This window comes from Cryptomeria japonica, chromosome 1, assembly GCF_030272615.1.
Source record: "Cryptomeria japonica chromosome 1, Sugi_1.0, whole genome shotgun sequence".
Classification (NCBI taxonomy): domain Eukaryota; kingdom Viridiplantae; phylum Streptophyta; class Pinopsida; order Cupressales; family Cupressaceae; genus Cryptomeria; species Cryptomeria japonica.
In genome coordinates, this window is record NC_081405.1 from 503,895,476 (window position 1) to 503,916,056 (window position 20,581).

A 20,581-nucleotide genomic window follows, 5' to 3' on the forward strand; every position below is an offset into this window, starting at 1 on the left:
CGTTGTTTGACAGGCATAGCCAATACCCTATTCACACTCCAATCTACCTTCTCTGTTATTTTTTTGAGCCCCCTCCCCCGTCATTTATTATATTCATTGTTTACCTTACTTATCTCCATCTTTATTTTTGCAAACTTATTTCTTTGGTTAAATATCGATTTAGTTTTGATTGGCCACGGAGCTGGTTTTAACGTTAACTTCTTCCCTCAAAATCGCAATATACATTAATCTCTAGTTAGGGTAGAATTCGATATTGAAAGTGTATTGTGTCTATCTAATTAGTTACTTATTTTAATTCTGGAAGTTACATGGATATGAATTCCATAATTGGGAAGGCAATAAGAATAAATTTCGGAACATTAATTATTATTGAGTTTAACTAGGAAGGGTAATGATGTGTTAGGAAAGATGTGCTTGTTATGGGTTTAACCAGGGAAGGGTGATTTTCTTCTCACCTATCCCAAGGTTAATTGACCAAAAACTTAATTAATTTTCTCCCTGTCATAGCACATGTAATTAAGTTTCAACAATTTGGTTGTTAGATACTACATGCATGCACAAGTTCCATTCCCAACAGTTGGTTTTGGTTTGCTAGGAAGCTCCATCGTGAGGAAGGAGAGTTTATCATGACCATCAAGAAATGAAAGTTTCGTTTGGTTGGGCAAATAAAATGCTTGGGTTATATGTCTGTCTTCCTGTGAGTCCAATGGCAATGGAGATGCTACGTCCGGAGACAAAAATTCATATTTATGGCATTGTAAAGTCCTATGGACTAATGTATATTATATTGTATCATTATTGTAATTGACTGGTATGGTCTCATGAGTAAGCTATATGAGCTTTGTATATGACCTATGTGGTCTCGTGAATAAGCTATGTAAGCTATGGAAAGGATCTATGAGGTCTACTGTCGTAGATGCGACAAGAGGTCGCCATGTAAGATGTAACTAACAAAAGAGTAAGGAAACACTAACCCACTAACCTACTAACATTTGTCCATTATTTGCATGACTCATTGCTTATGTGTTTCTTTTGATAAGTTTTCTTTATTTCCTTTACAAATGTTGAATTCTTAGGATGGATGGTTAAGACGATGTTAATTTAAGATTTATAAATTTATTCTAATCATATGCACATTAACTATGGGTTTGCAATAATCGTCAAATTTTCATATTATTTCTTAGTTCTACATGCACGTTGACATCTAGTCTATATTTACTTCATTATTATCTTTCTACGTGTGCACGTTAATTATCTTATATTAAATATTGCACTTAAGGTAATAGTAATTTGTATTTATCAATTTCTTAATAATTGTATGTAGACTTTAATAGGATTTAATTATGATGGTTTAATTAAGGTTAGGACTAGTGGGTCCCTACAAGTACCTCCTTGCCTATTACATCTTGTACATAACTTATACTAATGAAATAGGAAAGAAAGGGGATGGGGATACCATTATGTAATAACACATTCCCTAATTTCTTCCACTATTGTTCCCGATAAGCATAAATAAATAAACATAGGACATATACTAAATGATATTCCCTCGTATTTGAACCACATTTGAACTACCTCATTGCTGATACTTGCTATATAGAAAATCATATTAATGATCAAGAGTAGACGTTTAAATAGAAAATCTTATCAAATTAGTATTACACACTTATTTGGTATTTGACATTTTGAATTGTCCTACAAGAAAATCTATTACATAAACAAGGCCAATTCCAGATATGTTGTCCAACTATTACAATTTTATGCTACAATGATCCTTTACAACTTGTTACACTCATACTACATCATGCTCAAGAATTTGTATGATCTCCTTTAGCATAATTTTTAATGTATAGTTAATTAAGAGTGATGAAATTCAAATCATATATTTTAATTTTAATTATTAAATGATAATGATGAAATGGATCATGTTGCCTAATCATATAAATTGTCAAGTTCTTTCATTAGTAAATAATACATTTTCTAATATATAAGTAAAATGTCTTGTACATTTTTATGCTCATTTATGTATATATATGTGTGTACATGTATACGATATGTGTGTGTGACAATAAGATTTCAACACAGTTGTTTAGGGTTTCATTTGAAGAATTTACCTGGTTAAAAATTATTTCAATTTTAAAAAAATATTTATACATATGTGCATGCATATGTACATGTTTAGTTACACACACACACACACACACACACACACACACACACACACACACACACACACACACACACACACACACACACACACACATACATATATACATGTTTAGGGTTTCAAAATAGCTATTTAAGGTTTCAATTGAATATTTTACTTGGTTAAAAAATTATTAACAAAATTTTTAAATATGCATATGCATATGCACCTACATTTATATGTGTGTGTGTGTGTGTGTGCATATTGTTGGTAAACAAATTTGTCATTGCATTTGATTCTCCAAATCTAGCCCTATTTGCCTGAAGAGCAGTGACAATCGTTCCAATAGTTTGGGAGATTGTGGTGAAACCACAATCTTCCTCTGCATTTGAGAGGGGCAACTCCGTCTTATGATGGGGATTTTTCGGTTTTTTGTTTACTTTTAAGTTGAAAGTACATAAAGGAGAAAACATAAAAGTAAAGAGAGATTACTATGGAAACCCCAACTATAGACATACAGATACAATTGAGATTCACAATGAAAAATGACTACAAAATAGATTTTAAGCACAAGATAAGATTGGATATGCAATAATGAAAGAAAGATAACGAATATTAACATACGAGGAAATAAGTTATCTTATTATGTTCAAACCAGGTACTAGGGTATGATTGTGTTTCATCAGTGTCATTTGAATTAGAAACCAATGGATTTCATAAGTACACAAAGAGATTACCAACTTAACATATGATAAATTAGTTATAACAACTCAGTAGACATATGAACCAAATTCATTCCTCATTATCCTTTTGAAAATATATAAGTTTGAAAGGCTTTGGGTACAAAATGTCAAGCCAGAAATTCTTATACAATTTCTTTGAAAATTTCTGCAGAGTTTCCCCTCTGTAAAAGTCCCCCTTTTACAACATTATCTCTCTTGTATTTATAGACCTTTGCCATAGCTACTTTTCGAGTTAGTAACCAGCTAAAGTAGTTAGTAACCAACTAAGTTAGAGCATGGAAGTTATTCATGCTTTTACAACCAACTCTAACTTTTACAAAATAAAAGTCAAAATCCTAACCTCAACAAAAACTTTGACCGAAAGTCACAACAATTATAACAAACAAATAATGAAAACTAAAATTGTGACTTTGACATAAATATCACTTGTACAAATTCCTGCCTACCCACCAATCTAGATACCAAGATGCACTATACTATCACAAATGTATTAGCCTTCCCAATGCATCGATTGCACAAATCTCCTATTCATTTTTACCACCCTTAGCAAACATAGAAAGGTCAAGCATTACATAGGATCCATTGTCATATTCCCATTACCAATTTTGTCCCTTTCATGTTAAAATTGCCTAATGTTAAAGGTCTAGGTCTTATTAGAAAATTTTACTCAGTTTTGACAAATTTTATCAAATCGTCTTGATAATGTTGGTGAAGGCCATATATCCCAAAATCCTTTTGTTTTGTGGAATCCTTAATGTTTCGAAAGAAATATATTTTATACCACGTTGGAATAAATCAAAAGGAGGCTTCTTTAATATTTTGGAGGGAGTTCCCAAATAAATACCTCCCTAACCAAGATGTCTAAATTCAATCTAACTTGAGTTAGAAACCAAAGTCATGAGTTCACATGGAGTTATCAGTTTGCAAAAGAGGAGAACCCTATTTTTCACGCCTTCTTCTCTATACCCGCCAAGATCGAGAGCTTTCAGTCAAGTGACAAATTTAGAGGTGGAAAAAAGTGAATTTGGTGCAGAGATGGAGGAAAAAGTGAGTTTCAATGCAGAGATTTCGTGATTACACAGTTATTGCAGCAGATGTGTCAATGGAGGTAGTAGATAAGAAGCATTTAAATAGCCACATGTTTCTGAGGAGTGATGCAAATATGGCAAACTCTGTGAGGCTATCTTTCCTTTATATTTCAACATTGTTTGAATGTTTGAAGACTGTCTATTCTCCTTCACAATTCGATCATGTTTATGTTCATTCATTGATTTCACTATATGTATCCTTTCATCTTTGATCCCAATGGGTTCACAAACACTATTCCTTTGTCTTATTTTACCTCATGATGTGGTTTTACTATTTTTTTCTTTCTTGGTCTTTGTTGCAAATACTCTAAACATTGTGACTTTTGACTCCACATTCCATTGGTATTCTTTTTTTTGTCCTTTGATTGGTTATTGCCCATTGGTCATACTTGTTGAGAGTGATTTTACCATCTTTTCATCATCCTTTTGATCCTGAAGTATTTGGTCTATTATTAAAGTCTATAACATCCATACACTATATGGACGTGTAAAGGAGACAATCATTCTTAACAAGGAAAGACAATGCCTTTGCACAGTCATTCATGGATAGTGGTACTCAAGGGTAGCAGTCATAAGCTAATCCTTAAAGAACAGTGATAGGAAAAGCAAAGGTTTCCACAGAAGGTTAATATTATTGAAATATCTTCAAGAACAATGACCAAGACTCATGAAACATTGTATAGTCTTCTAAGGAATGCCTTGCAGGTCTTATAGCAGCATCTCCAAGATTGCAGTAATAAAAAGAAGCAGCAATTAGATTTGGAGCAGTCAAATGATAAGGATCAAAGGGGTTGATAACTGTGATTTTTGAGTAATTTGGTATCAAAACGATGACAATATACATGTGACAAGCATACTCAACCTATAGGATGGCTGCACCAAGTTGTGAAAGAGAGTAAATGAAATCATCAAGCCTAGAATCGCAACTACTGTGCTTAATGTCACTGAAGTAAATGGACAGTGAACAGTCCAAATCATAGAGAAGAAAGTCATCAATGCAAGAGAAGGTCACTGTCAAAAGGTCATAAAGTGCAGCCCAACAAGCACCTATTAGGTACCTATTGCAGAGATAGCTCATTCATAGAGTTCACTGCTTAAATAACAGAGAAAGAACGGTGGTTTGAGTTTTGAGACAACGTATAAGGTCATGGTGCAAAAGAGATATTTTAGACAACAAAAGAATAATAAGCGTGTATGAGATCACAGTAGATGAGGGTCTTACACGATCAGCCAGGGGTTTTGTGGGCTAAGATACAGTCCATAGATGCATTTACAGACACAACACTATCTGTATAGTGTAGAATGATGATCAATCATCACAAAGTGTAACCACTCATAAGCTTTCAGGAGTCTTATGACAAAGTCATAGTGAAGAACAAAGTCCCTGTTAGAAGAAAGATGATATACATCTAAAGGAAAAAATTGTGTGATAGCAAAAGACAAAGGATCAAACTCAGAATTGCAATCAATATGAGTAGAGATCTAAGGCATAGAAGATAAGTACAAAAGTGACAGAGGCATCATAGTGAAAAGATAATTCTAAACTATCATAGCCATCACCAGCATAAGGGGTTATGATCAAACATGAGATATAAGGGGTTCTGATCAAACATGAGATATATATAGAATCCATGCATGAAAGATACATCTAAACATGCATAAGGCACACATAAAAAATTAGAGCCTATAATAATTAGTCCCACTTTATAAGGCCAACAAACTATCATATTTGTCTTAAGTATTTCCAAGGTTGAGATCACCCTCATAATGAGCACTAAGTGGCCTTTTATTGTCAAGGAGCCTAAACACTAAATATAGAAGATCACAGTCCCATGATTAAGACAGTCAGCTAGAAGGAGGACATCATTACCTTGGTAAGGAAAAGAAACAAGGAAGCATTCATAAGGATCAATCACCAAAGACATGTAATACAGTCATAACAGCTCCTTGACCTGCCCTAGGGACAGTCTAATGTTATCATAGTCAATTATAAGGAGAAAATACTTTGCCAATCATGATTAGAGAAATAGCCAAAGGTTGATTGAGAGTTAACAGACAATATGAAGGAATCAGAAGATCACCAGCTCAAAGAACAGTTGCAATAAGGCAGACAGTACTATCAAAGCCTCAAAGAACCACAAGAGTACAATGATTCAATTCACTGTTAATCAATGAGAAGCTTATACATAATTGTTACTACTTATCAAGTTGCCATTAGTTTTATGTTCAAAGTTATTCTATATACTCTAGTCGGTTACTACTACCGAAATATTCAGTTGGTATGCACAGTCTAGTCGGTTATAGAAGAAAGTAGTCTCAGAGCGTAGTATACACCGAGCTGTCTACCGAGTATCATTCCATATCTACCGAGCAACAAAGATGACACACCGAGTTGATATACACCGAGTGAAACGTATTACCAGATTCATTGAACCTGGACATACATATGAAAACGTGTTACAAGATCGAGGCACATAGAACCGTTATCACATTGGAAATTGTACTTAAAGATTGTGTATGATTTTGAGGTCATCTAACCAATGAAATATTTTGCATGGTTATTCATTTGATAAAACATGTTTGTAAGATCGAAGCAATGAATGGATCACCGACATAAGAGATCTATTTATACAACATGGATTAAGATCAGAAATATACATGTAGCATGACAGAAAGGAAGATATAGAAATATATGAAGCAAGACATGTGAAAGCACTAAGTGTTATGACTGTTACAGAGACACAGAGGTCGCCGAGAAGGATTTCAAAGAACAGTCAAAGAACAGATTAAATAGAAGGGTTTACCGAGTTACTATATGGGTTACCGAGGTATGCTATAAGCAAGGTAATCTTATTCTGAGCACATAGAATCTGCTATAACATTTCAGATGTAAAGTTGCAATATTTGTAATGATTTTATTGTAATATTTTGAAGTTGTAAGAGAAACCTTTAACAGGGTAAAAGACTCTAATCAAGTCTATAAATTATAAAGCCTCTAAACAGGTGCAGCATTTAGATTAAGTGTTGTAAAATCCATTAGCAAGGTAGATGTAACAGATCTTGATACTCCTAACAGGGTAAGCTATCAGAAATAGCTAAACATGTAGCTCTAATCGAGCAACCTTTATTATTGCAGTAGTGAAGTTGTGGGTGCCATCCCCACCGCAATTTTTCTCTCTAACCAAGAGTTTCTGCATAACCAAAATATATGTGTTATGGAGTGAATCATGTATGATTGTTATTTATTTGTTTTAGCTTTATATTATGTTACTGCACTATTCAGTTTATGCATAACAGTAAAGTTATTATTGAAGAAAGGTTTTGAAGTATTGATTCACCCCTCCCCTCTCAATACATTAGCTTTCCATATTGGGCCTAACAATTGGTATCAAAGCTTCAATCTTGGAAAAGGGTTTAACTACCTAAAGAGAAAGATCTTATCAATGGAAGGCTATAAACAATCTCAGGGGATTGTGTATCTACAAGAAGAGCTAGATCATGCTAATCAAGTGATTGCAAACATGCAAAGGCAAATGCAAAAATCTCTGAAAGTGAGAAGAAGATTATTTGATGATTTGCAGGACTCTCAAGAGTTAGTGGAACAAATTGAGACATCATCTAAGAACAGTATGTCTAAAGAGACTGAAGAATTGATTGGAGTATTGAAAGAAAAGAACAAAGCACTGGCTGATCAACTAAAAGCAATGAAAAGAGAACATGAACATTTTAGCACACCGGATGATTGAAAAATCTTGATGCATTGAGGACAACCGAGAATAAAGTAAGAGATATAGAAAGAGAGAAACAACAACTTGAAGTCTTAGTATCTGATAAGGATGATGAAATCACAAGGACGCCTAGAATTCAACAAAACCTGTTAGATCAACTAGGTTATGCACATCATGAAGCAAATCTGAAGGATGGTGAGAATCAAGCACTGAAACTTGAAGTATCAAGGTTGACCAATGAACTTGAAACATAAAAGAAATCCAAAGAAACACTGAAGAAGAGTTATGAAGCATCAAAGATGTTGGATGAGCAACTGAATACAAGAAGACCCAACAAAGATGCAGGACTCAGTTACAAAGGAAAAGACTCTACCGAGAGAGGAGAATCATCAAAGCAAGCTGGATTCAAGAAGAACATCAAAAGAAAGAAGCCTATTTGCAACTACTGAGAAAGTCAAGGTCACACTGCCAACATGTGCCAAATCAGAAAAGGTAAGCAACCGAATGTCACTAAGTCCAATGGTTATTGTTACAATTGCAATAAATATGGTCACACATCTAATCAATGTAGGAAAAAGTCTGTTAACAATTATCGGAAGGCAAAATTCAAAGGGTTTTGTAAAAACTGCAATAGATATGGACATAGTACCAAAAAGTGTTGGCTTAAGCAAAAGAACTATATGTGGTCTGCACACCGAACAAATGCTAGAGGTTACCAAACTCACACAAATCCGTACCGACAGAATTCTGCAGTACCATGGGATTACAATACAAGGATATGTTGTGAATGTTGTATAAGATATGGACATATAAGTGCCAACTACTTTATAAGGTTTGGGATGAACAACTGAAGATCATGTAGAAATCTTGGTATGGCATGTTTTCATTGTCACAAAGTTGGACACTTGGCTGGAGATTGCAGAGATCAACCTAGAAAAGACACTGAGGAAATAAAAGAAAAATTAAAGATGATTTGGAAAAAGAAGGAAATTGTGTCAAATGAAGAAATCACCTTACCTACCGAGTTAGGTACACCTATTCCAAATTAATCGGTAAAGGTATGAAGGGACTGCATTCTCTCAAGGTTAAATCTTAACAATTCCTACTTTATTATTTACTTAATTCAAAATCTGCATAATTAAGATGTAGTAGTAAGTTTGAAATTATATCAAAGTCTTTTGGAGGACTATACAGGAAACCTGTCAAGTCGGTGAATGAAGGAAGTTTGGTTACTTGGTTAAAGCACAAAAGGAAAGAAGGTTTAGTGGAACCGAGTGCATTTAATGTTTTTGACCTAACCCACACGGAGCCCAATAAGGTATATTGTGTACTTAAAGCATTTTCACGGTCATTTGTACTTACCAAGTTTTTGAGAGAGCAGAGCAAAGCGAATCTAAGATGATCAAACCTCCTACAAAGCAAATTCAAGGTATTTACATCAATCTCAATGCATTGTTAAGCTGGTTTACCGATCTTATCAAGTTGCTATTATGTGCTAAGTGTGAAGCGTCTTCCGTTTGAAAATCCTGAAACCCTAAGGATCTTTTGTTAGTTTTTATCTGAAATCTACAAATGGCACCTAAGATCCAAAATCCCATTGTTGTCAAGAATGTTGAGAAGCCCTCACTAAAATACTCGTTAACTCCCAAAGTTGGCTCTGAACCAGATGACAAAACCGTATTTTCACTCATCCCGGATAGAGTGTTATTAGTCAAGGATGTGAGATTCTTCACCAAATGTCGTGTTGAAGAACTCGATCATGTTGAAATCAAAGACACCTATGACTAATTATGCACAGATGGTAAATTGAATAGCAAGTATGAGCACATTAAGAACAAGGGATTAACTGAAGCCCTAACCTATCCCCGTGTGTTCAAACCCCAGTGGTCAAGTTTGTTCTGAGCAGAGTTCACGATGATTTCATGTGGTTAGAGGAGCAACCGTTTAAGATTACCAAGAAAATCATTCATCTGATTACCGGTTACCCCATTTATGATCATGCCCGAGCCCAAAAGATGATATCACAGAAGGAATTGATCAGTTTAACCGGAGTGGAATCAAATTGCAGAGGACTAAAATTGAACAATGTCACAGATGAAGAACCAAAGTTTGCCATTAGAGTAATAGGCTACTATTTCTTCCAATTGGCAAGGGAAAACAGTGTACCGTGTGCAGCAGTAGACCTAGCATACAAAATTGTGAAAAAAGGGAATGAAAATTGATCTTTGTGAGGTATTGCTAAAAAACCTGTTTGAGAATTTGAACACCATCAGGAAGCCGAAGAAGAACAACTCGGCTAATACACTAAAGTTTGGATCACTACTTGTATGCAAGTTTTTCTATTTTGAAAAATTCTTTCCATCAGTCGGTAAAGTTGTTTGGGAACTACACCGACCAATCACCCATCAGATTAATGACTTCATCAAGAAGTTAGGTGATAATTTTAATGATATTATGGATGATTACTTCAGTAAGTTTCAAGAGAAAATGCATAACAGGTACCGGATTCCACCCCAGCTAGTGGAGAAATACAAAGATGACATATGTTTTGAAGTAGACATAATTACTGTTATGTGAATGTTGTGGAACCAAGAACTCAATCTTTGTCACCTATGGGTTACAAGATTGATTTTGACATCACACAACAACAAATTGATGCATTTCTTACATTACCAAGACATGCTACTGAGCTGAGGTATGGAACCTATGAAGAAGTAAAGGAAAAGGTAAAGATGAGCATTGTAGTACCCAAAGCTACAAGGAAGGCAACAAAGATGATAAAGGCATTATCAGAGAAATTTAGAGAAGACTCTTCCTCCACACTTGTCAAAGGCACCTTAGCCATTACCGAAGAGGAATCTGAAGCCCAAGAGGCAGCTATAACACTAAGCACCGAATTGCCTAAGGGAAAAGTGTTGAAAAGAAAGAAACAGGATACATCAAAGGCCTCACCGACTCCACCAGCAAAGCGACCTAACACTAGAGCATCTGCAGCTTCACCGAGTAAGAAATCAAAGAGTGTTACTGTTCCTAAGGTAACAAAAACTTACAAGAAAACTACTCGGAGACTCATTTTGGCAAAAGAGTCTAGTGACACCGAATCTGAGGATGCAAGCAAATTTCAGATTGTCAAGAGCAAGAAGGTAAATGTACATAGTGTTGAAAATTTATGTGCTAATCTGAAAGAATATGATGGATTTGGAGGATTAAGATATGTCAAATATGAAACCAGAAATAATGATGAAAAGAGACAAATTGAAGAAGCTGTCATCTGCACACTTCTAAAATTCCAGTTGGCTCCATTGGATCTATCTAAGTCACTTCCAAATGAATTATATTTACATATTGACAATAGGTGGAAGTATGCAATGGACTCGGAGAAACAGATCAGAGAAAGAAGTCTGGTACATCTCTTTCCTGACATGTCAGTAGCTGAAATAAAAGAACATCTGACAACCTACAACTCAAAGTTTCTCATCAAACAAAGAGCCTTAAAACTGATGAATGGGCTGTATATTGAAGTAGAAAATGAGACAAAAGAAAAGTGGCAGGAAATATTTAAAATCAAGGATGCTGGTGAGCAAGCTGAAGTTGAAATTGTTGATGTCACCGAGCAAGACCCTGCTGACACCATTCAAATAGATGAAGATATTATGGATACAGAGGCACCGAAACAGGAAATGATAGAAGGCAATGCATATGCAAAACTTGTATCCAGTGAATCAGTCTTGGAACAAGTTCAGCCTTATCCACCGGTCAATCAACCTGTCTCAACCGAAACCCCTTAGGATACGGATCAAGGCACCAAAGGTCACAAGTCTATAGCAGGAGAAGGTACTAATCAAGAACAGACGTCTCAAGCACCTTCTAGCACTGAAAATGCTGAAACTGAGACACTGAGTATCGAGACACCAAAGGACTCTACAGAGGCTAAAGAAACCGAACAAAGTGTTGCCTCTACCAAGCAACCCACTAAGGGTCATCAAGCCTCACAAGCCATTATCTTAGTTCCATCGGTGAAAGGTAAAGAAAAGAAGATGAAAAAGCATAGTTTTAAAGTTGATTTTTCAAAACCAATAGTGTTGCCCAATGTAGACATATCAAAATTAAAGGGGCAAGCACTCATTGATTTCGATGAACTATGCAAAGCAAACGCCAAACAAGAGAAGCAAATGGTGATTCAAAAGAAAAATAAAGTACTTCAGAAGGTGAAAGCACTCTTAATAGATATGCTACTTGAAGCTATAGTGTCAACAGATGTAGCCATCCACATTCAACTGGATGAACTCCTAACAAAGATAGAGACAGCTGGAGTAGATGCATCGGAATATTTGAGCAAGCTAAAAGACAAGGAGCTCACTGCAAAAATGATAGAAGAGGTACAAAAAGCTATAGCTATTGGCAAAGTTAAACTTGTCAACTTTATTACTGATTTGACTCCTCAACTCAAGCACATTGTTTATTTATTTCAGAAACTCTGTACATTTTCTTTATTCATTAAAGACATAAAAAATAAATTAGAGGCAACTGAGAAAGAGATCACCGATCTCTCAAATAAGTTGACCACAGAGCCAAATTCAGTTCAGAATTTCTATACCAAGCTACAACAGCCCATGGCTCAACAATTGGACCTAAGAAATGAAGAACACAAGATCAGGATGGACATAATGACACTTCAGTCATTATTCCTTCCTTATCTTTCATCCGTCCAAGAACAGATCAACATAGCCACCTCCTTATCTACTACACAAGAGGGAAGCACTCTAGATGGCTTAATATCATTTTTGGCTAATATTCAAGTGCAAAATTCTTTAATGGATAGTGTAAAGGATGCACTCTTTGTCACTCTCACCGAAGCACGGACCAAGTACAAATCCATTTTTGACCAGTTGCCACCACCAAATGGTAATTAAGTCTTGATGTTTGTCAAAAAGGGGGAGTGATACAGTATTAGGGGAGTGATATAGTATTCAAAGTATCAAACAAAAGGAATATAGTATACAGGGGGACTATACCAAGCAGAGTAAGCAGTATACCGAGCAGTGAATAGAACAGTAAGCAAAGAATAAGTGCACACAGAACATTGATCACCGAGCATGCAAAATCAGAGTTTTGTATAGTATATCGATAAGGGGAGTATATCTGGATTTACTATTGTATATACTGTCAGTATAGTCAAATTTTGCAAGTATATAGATTATTGAGTTATAACTTTGAAAGTAGTTTTTGTCAAACATCTCAACTAATGTCAAAAGGGGAGATTGTTACTGCTTATCAAGTTGTCATTAATTTTATGTTCAAAGTTATTCTATATACTCTAGTCGGTTACTACTACCAAAATATTCAGTCGGTATGCACAGTCTAGTCGGTTATAGAAGAAAGTAGTCTCAGAGCGTAGTATACACCGAGCTGTCTACCGAGTATCATTCCATGTCTACCAAGCAGCAAAGATGACACACCGAGTTGATATACACCGAGTGAAACGTATTACCAGATTCATTGAACTTGGACATACATATGAAAACGTGTTACAAGATCGAGGCACATAGAGCCGTTATCACATTGGAAATTGTACTTAAAGATTGTGTATGATTTTGAGGTCAACTAACCAATGAAATATTTTGCATGATTATTCATTCGATAAAACATGTTTGTAAGATCGAAGCAATGAATGGATCACCGACGTAAGAGATCTATTTATACAACATGGATTAAGATCAGAAATATACATGTAGCATGGCAGAAAGGAAGATATAGAAATATATGAAGCAAGACATGTGAAAGCACTAAGTGTTATGACTGTTACAGAGACACAAAGGTCACCGAGAAGGATTTCAGAGAACAGTCAAAGAACAGAGTAAACAGAAGGGTTTACCAAGTTACTATATGGGTTACCAAGGTATGCTATAAGCAAGGTAATCTTATTCTGAGCACATAGAATCTGCTATAACATTTCAAATGTAAAGTTGCAATATTTGTAATGATTTTATTGTAATATTTTGAAGTTATAAGAGAAACCTTTAACAAGGTAAAAGACTCTAATCAAGTCTATAAATTATAAAGCCTCTAACCAGGTGCAGCATTTAGATTAAGTGTTGTAAAATCCTTTAGCAAGGTAGATGTAACAGATCTTGATACTCCTAACAGGGTAAGCTATCAGAATTAGCTAAACATGTAGCTCTAATCGAGCAACCTTTATTATTGCAGTAGTGAAGTTGTGGGTGCCATCCCCACCGCAATTTTTCTCTCTAACCAAGAGAATCTGCGTAACCAAAATATATGTGTTATGGAGTGAATCATGTATGATTGTTACTTATTTGTTTTAGCTTTATATTATGTTACTACACTTTTCGGTTTATGCATAACAGTAAAGTTATTATTGAAGAAAGGTTTTGAAGTGCGGATTCACCCCTCCCCTCTCAGTACATTAGCTTTCCATATTGGGCCTAACAATAATTGGGTTTAAAAATTACAATCCTTGTTCATTCAAACCTATTAATGAGAGAACAATAAGGTTGTTGCAGCAAACCCTCAACCAAATGCCAATAAATGAAGTCAAAAGCAGTCCCAAAAGCAAGGAAGCAGTCAAAGAGTTCCAAAGCACAGTCATAAAAGCTATCATTTATGAATTTGTGAGCAGTTCTAGGGAAAGAGTAGAAAATGGCAGTCATCAAGCATATAGTCATAACTCAAGAAGAATGAATATTATAGAGTCCTAGGGAAAAGGGTACAAATTGCAATTCTAGGTGAAGAGTAAGATAAAATATGAATAGGTAACAACAGTCACATTAAGAGGCAAATCATGACAAGAATAGTGGAAGTGGTTACTGTGTATGAGTAGTAGCAAAATTTTGGTTCCAGGAAAGTGAAGATAGTGACATAAAGGATGGTGCCAATATTTGAATTTCAAATTCAAATTTGCCTTTAATGTCACTGAGTTCAAACTCAAATATTAGAAGGAGGGTTGTCCAAAAGATATCCCATATTTTGTGGAGGGTTTGTAAGTCTAATCAGAAATTGTTTTCCTGATTTGAAGTCCCCCAAGGGTGAGACATTAGTTCTAGAGAGTTTAGAGGCAGTTATTAGTCAGTAAGCCTCTGTTCTATCCCTGATTTTGGGGGATTTTCAAGGCCATCCGCCCAAGCAAGTTTGATTTCAAATTCTCAACCAGTCAAGTACCTAATTTGGAGCACATGAAGCTGCCAACTCAACAAGCTAGCTAAGTCATCAAGCCTAAAGGATCCAGAATTTTGAATTTCAAATTTTAGGAGTAGCACTTCATTAAAAGGAAAACTCACAATTCATTTTTAGTCAGTTCTTGCCATTCTCTTTATGAACAACAATGAAATAGGCCTTGTAACTCAAACTTTTTGGAGTTATTTCAAGTTTGTTGTGCATTGTAATATGATTCTTCTACAAAATCAATGAGAAAGACTGTTGTTCCTGCTCATTCTATTGTCGTATCTTATTGTGTTGTATGATTTTATGAAATCTATTGTGAATATTTTAGTCCTTTGGTTTTATTTCATTCATTTATGCAATGTTTGTTGGCAATTAGTCTTAAGTGTTGATCAAGTTATATGTTGTGTAGAAAATTAGTTTCAGTAGGCAATATTGTACGAAATTTATCATCTATATGTAGCTGAAATAAGCCACCCTTCATATGAAATGTTTATGGTCCACTTAAGTACAAATAAGCTATGAACAATAGTTGTTTTTCTGAGTTGATCTAGTTGTACTCAGTCATCTCAAAACATCAAAAAACAAAACATCTTGGTGCATCACCTCGAGTTAGTAGTAGGATTTCATTTTCAAAGTATCGTCTATCCCTTTTCTCTGTCAAAAAATTGGTAGTTTAGGAAAATTTTAAGGGAACCAACCCTCTCTAGAGGTCTACTTCTATCATAGGGTACCCACAACCTGGAGGTAGTCCCATGTGTCACAGGTTAGTTGAGTCTAGGCTTAGCTAGGGCGCAAACCATAGTGATAATAGTTTTTTAAATCTATCTAGATAAAAATAAATATAAAATTATATAAACTTATATTAATCATTAAAATCAAATTATAATAAAAATTAAATTAGATTGTGATTATGTTTTAAGTATATTTTTCATATGTGTTACATATTTGGACTTGATTATATCCTAGCGATTGTATGGTTTTAAAAAATATTTTTAAATTTGAAGAAATAGGTTTGAGAGGAGACAACTGCAAGGATGAAGTTGATATATTTGTAAATTGGAAACATCAAAAAATTGTGCATCCAGAATTTGAGACGTAGGAAAAGAAATTGCAAGTGTCATTAAAACTTGTACACAAGACAACTATAACCAAGAAACCTTATTTTATACAAAAAAACAATTGAAAACAAATAAATCAAGAAATCCTATTTTACATACAAAAAATAAAAAAAATAATCTTTCCCTACAAACTTCGAATGAAAGTTTCGGCATGTTTAAACAAAAACACTTCGATTACAAAAGAAACGTGATTCTTATGTAATGAAATGATTCTTTGGATCAATGAGAATATAAACTTATTATCTTGACAATTTATTGCAGATGCAAATAGACACAAACAGATGTTTATAGTACTATTGTTAATCTTATCTGATCGATGATGAAAAGTTGTCTTACCTAAACTTGCCAATTTTGTTATAGATAAGGGAGGTAATCTAAAGGAAGGGAAGCTTGTATAATCTTATCTGATGGTAGATAAAAACTTCTACGTTTCTCATGGATATTGGAAAACAGGGTCCATTATCTTAATATGAATAGCTATTTGCCACAAAGCACTGGAAAAAATGGAATGAATGTCGTGATATTGTGAGATTGATCTCATCTTCTCCAGATGAAAAAACTAGTTGCTTCGTAAAACACTTGTGGATAACTAAATCTATTATGTATTATATTTTGTAAAAAAAATTAATAGTACATTTGTTTACACGAATTTCTGACATTATATACGCCTCTCGATGTATTTAATTAAAATTCAAAATACATTTTAAAAAAATAATTCATTAATTAATAAATACAGTCAAAAGCACGTCCTAAGTGGTGCATAGACATTTTCGACGTCTTGTCTTGGCCTCTAAAATGCTTACATTCTCCACTTTAAAATTCCTAGCTAACAAATCTAATTTTCCCCAAATTCGTTGGAGGCACGATCCTGACCTCATCCCTTAATATGTTGGCGCCTTCAACAAGACTTGATCTTAGTAAGTTCATTTAGAGTCATTCAACTTCACTAATAAACCAAAGACCTATTGACAGTAATTACCAAAGACCTATTGACAGTAACATAATTTGAAAGAGTTTTCCTTAATTTTTTTTTCTAAATTTAGCGTATATTTTAATCGAAAGGATGACGTAATAGAATTGCAATTACGTCGGCCATTAAAGTATGCATTTTATCTGTCTGTATGCTGATGGACGCATTGCTTGTGAATGTATTTTATTCGATTTAAATATAATTTGCTACTAAGCAAGAATTGGTAGCCATTAAAAAGCTCAAGTCCATGTTTACTGCCATGACTTGGTCTCAATTTCAAGATTATCCCTTGGCCTGGGAGTGTATTTGCCTGCTCTGCCTGTTCTTGTTTGCTTTCAACATTACTTAGTCTTTGGTATTCATATGACCTTTTCCTCTGCGATCTCGGCCGATGGAATACATACGATTTTTCACCAACAGTATAAAACAGGGAGATTGCCAACAATGGTTGCTATTGTAGAATAAGCAATTGCCTTGTCTGATAACTCTGGTCAGATTTCATGTGACCTTATCGAGGATAACTCTAATACAATGGATAGTATATATATACTGTTTTATGCATATTTCTGAGCTCAAAGTAGATAGATGTTTTTGACAAGTGTGGAGAGATGGACATTCCCTACCCTTTTTCAATTGTAGGAAATGGAAAGAGTTGTGGTTTGCTAGGCTTTGAAATCAACTGCACACAGAATCAGAACTTTGGAAGTACACAGCCTATTCCATTTTTGTCCATTCCTTCAGGGGAAGTACAAATTTTGAATTTCTCTCGCGATCATCTCCTTATTAATGCAACCCAATTCCCCGCTTCCACTTTCAATTGTCTAGGCAAACAGGATACGCTAGAAATCAGAATTTCTGACAAAGGGCCATTTCGACTTTCTACACAGAACAGATTCTTTGCTGTTGGGTGTGACACTTTAGGGTTATTTTTAAAGGTTGAGGACGATAAAAGGGATGTTGTGGGTGGATGCATATCATTTTGTCGTGATTCTCCCACTTTTGCGAGCTGCAATGGGGATGGTTGCTGCCAAGCTTCTGTGCCTGCAAATTACACAGACTATCTCGTCTCTGTATCAAATCTCTCGATAGCAGAAGATACGCATGGGATAAGATGTAATCATGCTGGTATTGCTGGAGTTTGATTTCTAAATCAGATACCCCCAACTTAAATTTTACCTATGCCTCCATAAGCCTAAATTGGAGTATTCCAAATGATACCTGCGCCTCAGCGAAAACAAAGGGTTCATATCAGTGTGTTCCCCAGGCAGAGTGCAATGATGTGGTATCAGGGTATCTTTGCAATTGTAAGCCTGGTTTTGAGGGAGACGGGTACTTGAACGGAACCCGCTGCACAGGTCTTGTATTTGTATTGTGGATTTATTTATCTCCGAGGAATCATCGAATGCTTTTCAAGAGTAAATTGTTTTCATTTTGTTTCAAACCGTTGCAGATATCGATGAATGTTTAGACCCTGGTAATGACTGTTACCCTTCTTCCGAGGGAGGGAAATGTGAAAACACAGAGGGATCATACAAATGCTCTTGCGCCAGAGGCTATGGAGATGGCACTAAGGATGGCACCCGTTGTTCTACTAGAAATTTTCATATTTTACCTGTCGGCATAGGTACAAATTTGAAGCAAATGTTTTGCAGCCTTGAACAAGTTGTATGCACTGTTTCTTGTAATTTTCAAAATGTTAAATCTTGTGTTTTGGAGTGCAGGAGTATGTGTGACTCTAGTGGTCATGCTTATCAGTGGCGGTCTTGTGCTCTTCATTTTGAAGCGAAAAAGGGCGGGCTTGTCAAATAGAAAAACTTTCATCGAAATGGAGGAACTCATTTGGAGAGACTAATTTCAACACAAACAGATGGGGTTAGAATCTTTTCTTTGGATGAGGTTGAGAAAGCAACTGAAATTTTTTCTTCAAATTTAATCCTGGGATCCGGTGGCTGTGGCACGGTTTACAAGGGCACTCTTCTGGATGGGATTCTTGTGGCTATCAAGAAGGCTAATTCTAAAGAAGTCGATTCCAAAGAAATCGATGATTTTATCAATGAAATTGTTATTTTGAATCAGATAAATCACAGAAATGTGGTGAAGTTACTTGGCTGCTGCCTTGAGACTTCCGTTCCTCTGTTAGTTTATGAATATGTTTCTAATGGCACTTTATCTGATCATCTATATGGTGACAAAGATGAGGAGCGCCTTCACTGGGAAAACCGCCTACGCATCGCTACAGAAACTGCAGAAGCATTGTCATACTTGCATAGTGCTGCGTCAATACCCATTGTACACAGAGATGGGAAAACTTCCAACATTCTGCTTGACAATGTGTATACTCCCAAAGTTGCAGACTTTGGCTTGTCTTGCTTTGTTCCAATGGACCAAACACACATCACCGCACTTGTGCAAGGCACAATGGGATATTTGGATCCCGAATACTTTCAAACAGTTCAGCTTACTACAGCTTTGGGGTTGTGTTGGTGGAACTTTTGACAGAGTTGAAGCTTGTTTCCTTTGAAAGAACAAAGAACGAGAGCAATTTGGCCATTTATTTCCTCAATACAATGAAAATGTACAATCTGATTTAAATTTTAGATTCTCAACTCACTAGCGAGGAGGCCGGGAACATGGAATCTATGGAGAAAGTGGCAAAATTTAGCAAAAGATTGTCTCAGCGTGGAGGGTGAGAAGAGGCCGACAATGAAAGAGGTGGTTCAGGAGCTACTTTGGATTAGAGGGCGGGCAAGGCCGCACGCATGGTTGAAGTCTGATGCAAAACAAAATGAAGAAGAATTTGTTTCCCTTCTATTAAATGGGGAACATACATTTGGAATGACGGACCTATACCCACACAGTGAGCTTCTGTCATTTAGTGTTTCAAAGATTCTCAGATAACATAAATGGCCGTAGATGAATGCTGACTTTGAAATGAAGACACACCAATTGTCAATTTGGCCGACAGGCCAATGTATGTGAAATTTTGAACTTTCTTCGTAGAATATGCTGCACAGTTTACTTAGTCATAAAACTCTTTATTTTTGTAATTCAAATAACTAAAAAATATAAACAATAAAGATTCCTTGCAAACAATTTGGTATGCATCGACACCATTATTGCACAGTGTTTTAAAATATATATGTTTTCCTGCCGAATATGCGATCCATATTGGAAAATATATTCTCTCCAACTGAGAAGGTTATAATAGTTTATTTGGTAAGTCTTTGTTTGAAAATTAGGTTTTAAGTTCATATTATCAAATTCATTGTCATAAATATGCTTTGACTTAAAAGTGTAAGGAAAGTTACGGTGTGGAAACGCTCTCCTAATGCCAATTCGCAGAAGATGTAAGCAACAATATCTATCTACTTCATTAAATTGCAAAATCTCGAGACAACTTAAACAAAAGAATAGAGAACATATAAAAACCATGCACATATACACAGAGATTTTTACCGTGGGAAACCCTTTTGGCAAAAAACCCACACACCAAAAAGCCGAGCGTCTCCCTTGTATTACTGTAAACAAAGTTACATACAATTGACAATGGACTTTTTGCACAGGCTCAGATTGTGCTACAATCAACCCAAATTTCTATCACACTCC

The 20,581-nt window shown here is 35.3% G+C and overlaps 1 pseudogene; it reads left to right on the forward strand.

Moving 5' to 3' along the window:
* The first annotated feature begins 17,583 nt into the window (after positions 1–17,583).
* LOC131078157 (wall-associated receptor kinase 2-like) lies at positions 17,584–19,873 on the forward strand (annotated as a pseudogene).
* The last annotated feature ends 708 nt before the right edge of the window (positions 19,874–20,581 follow it).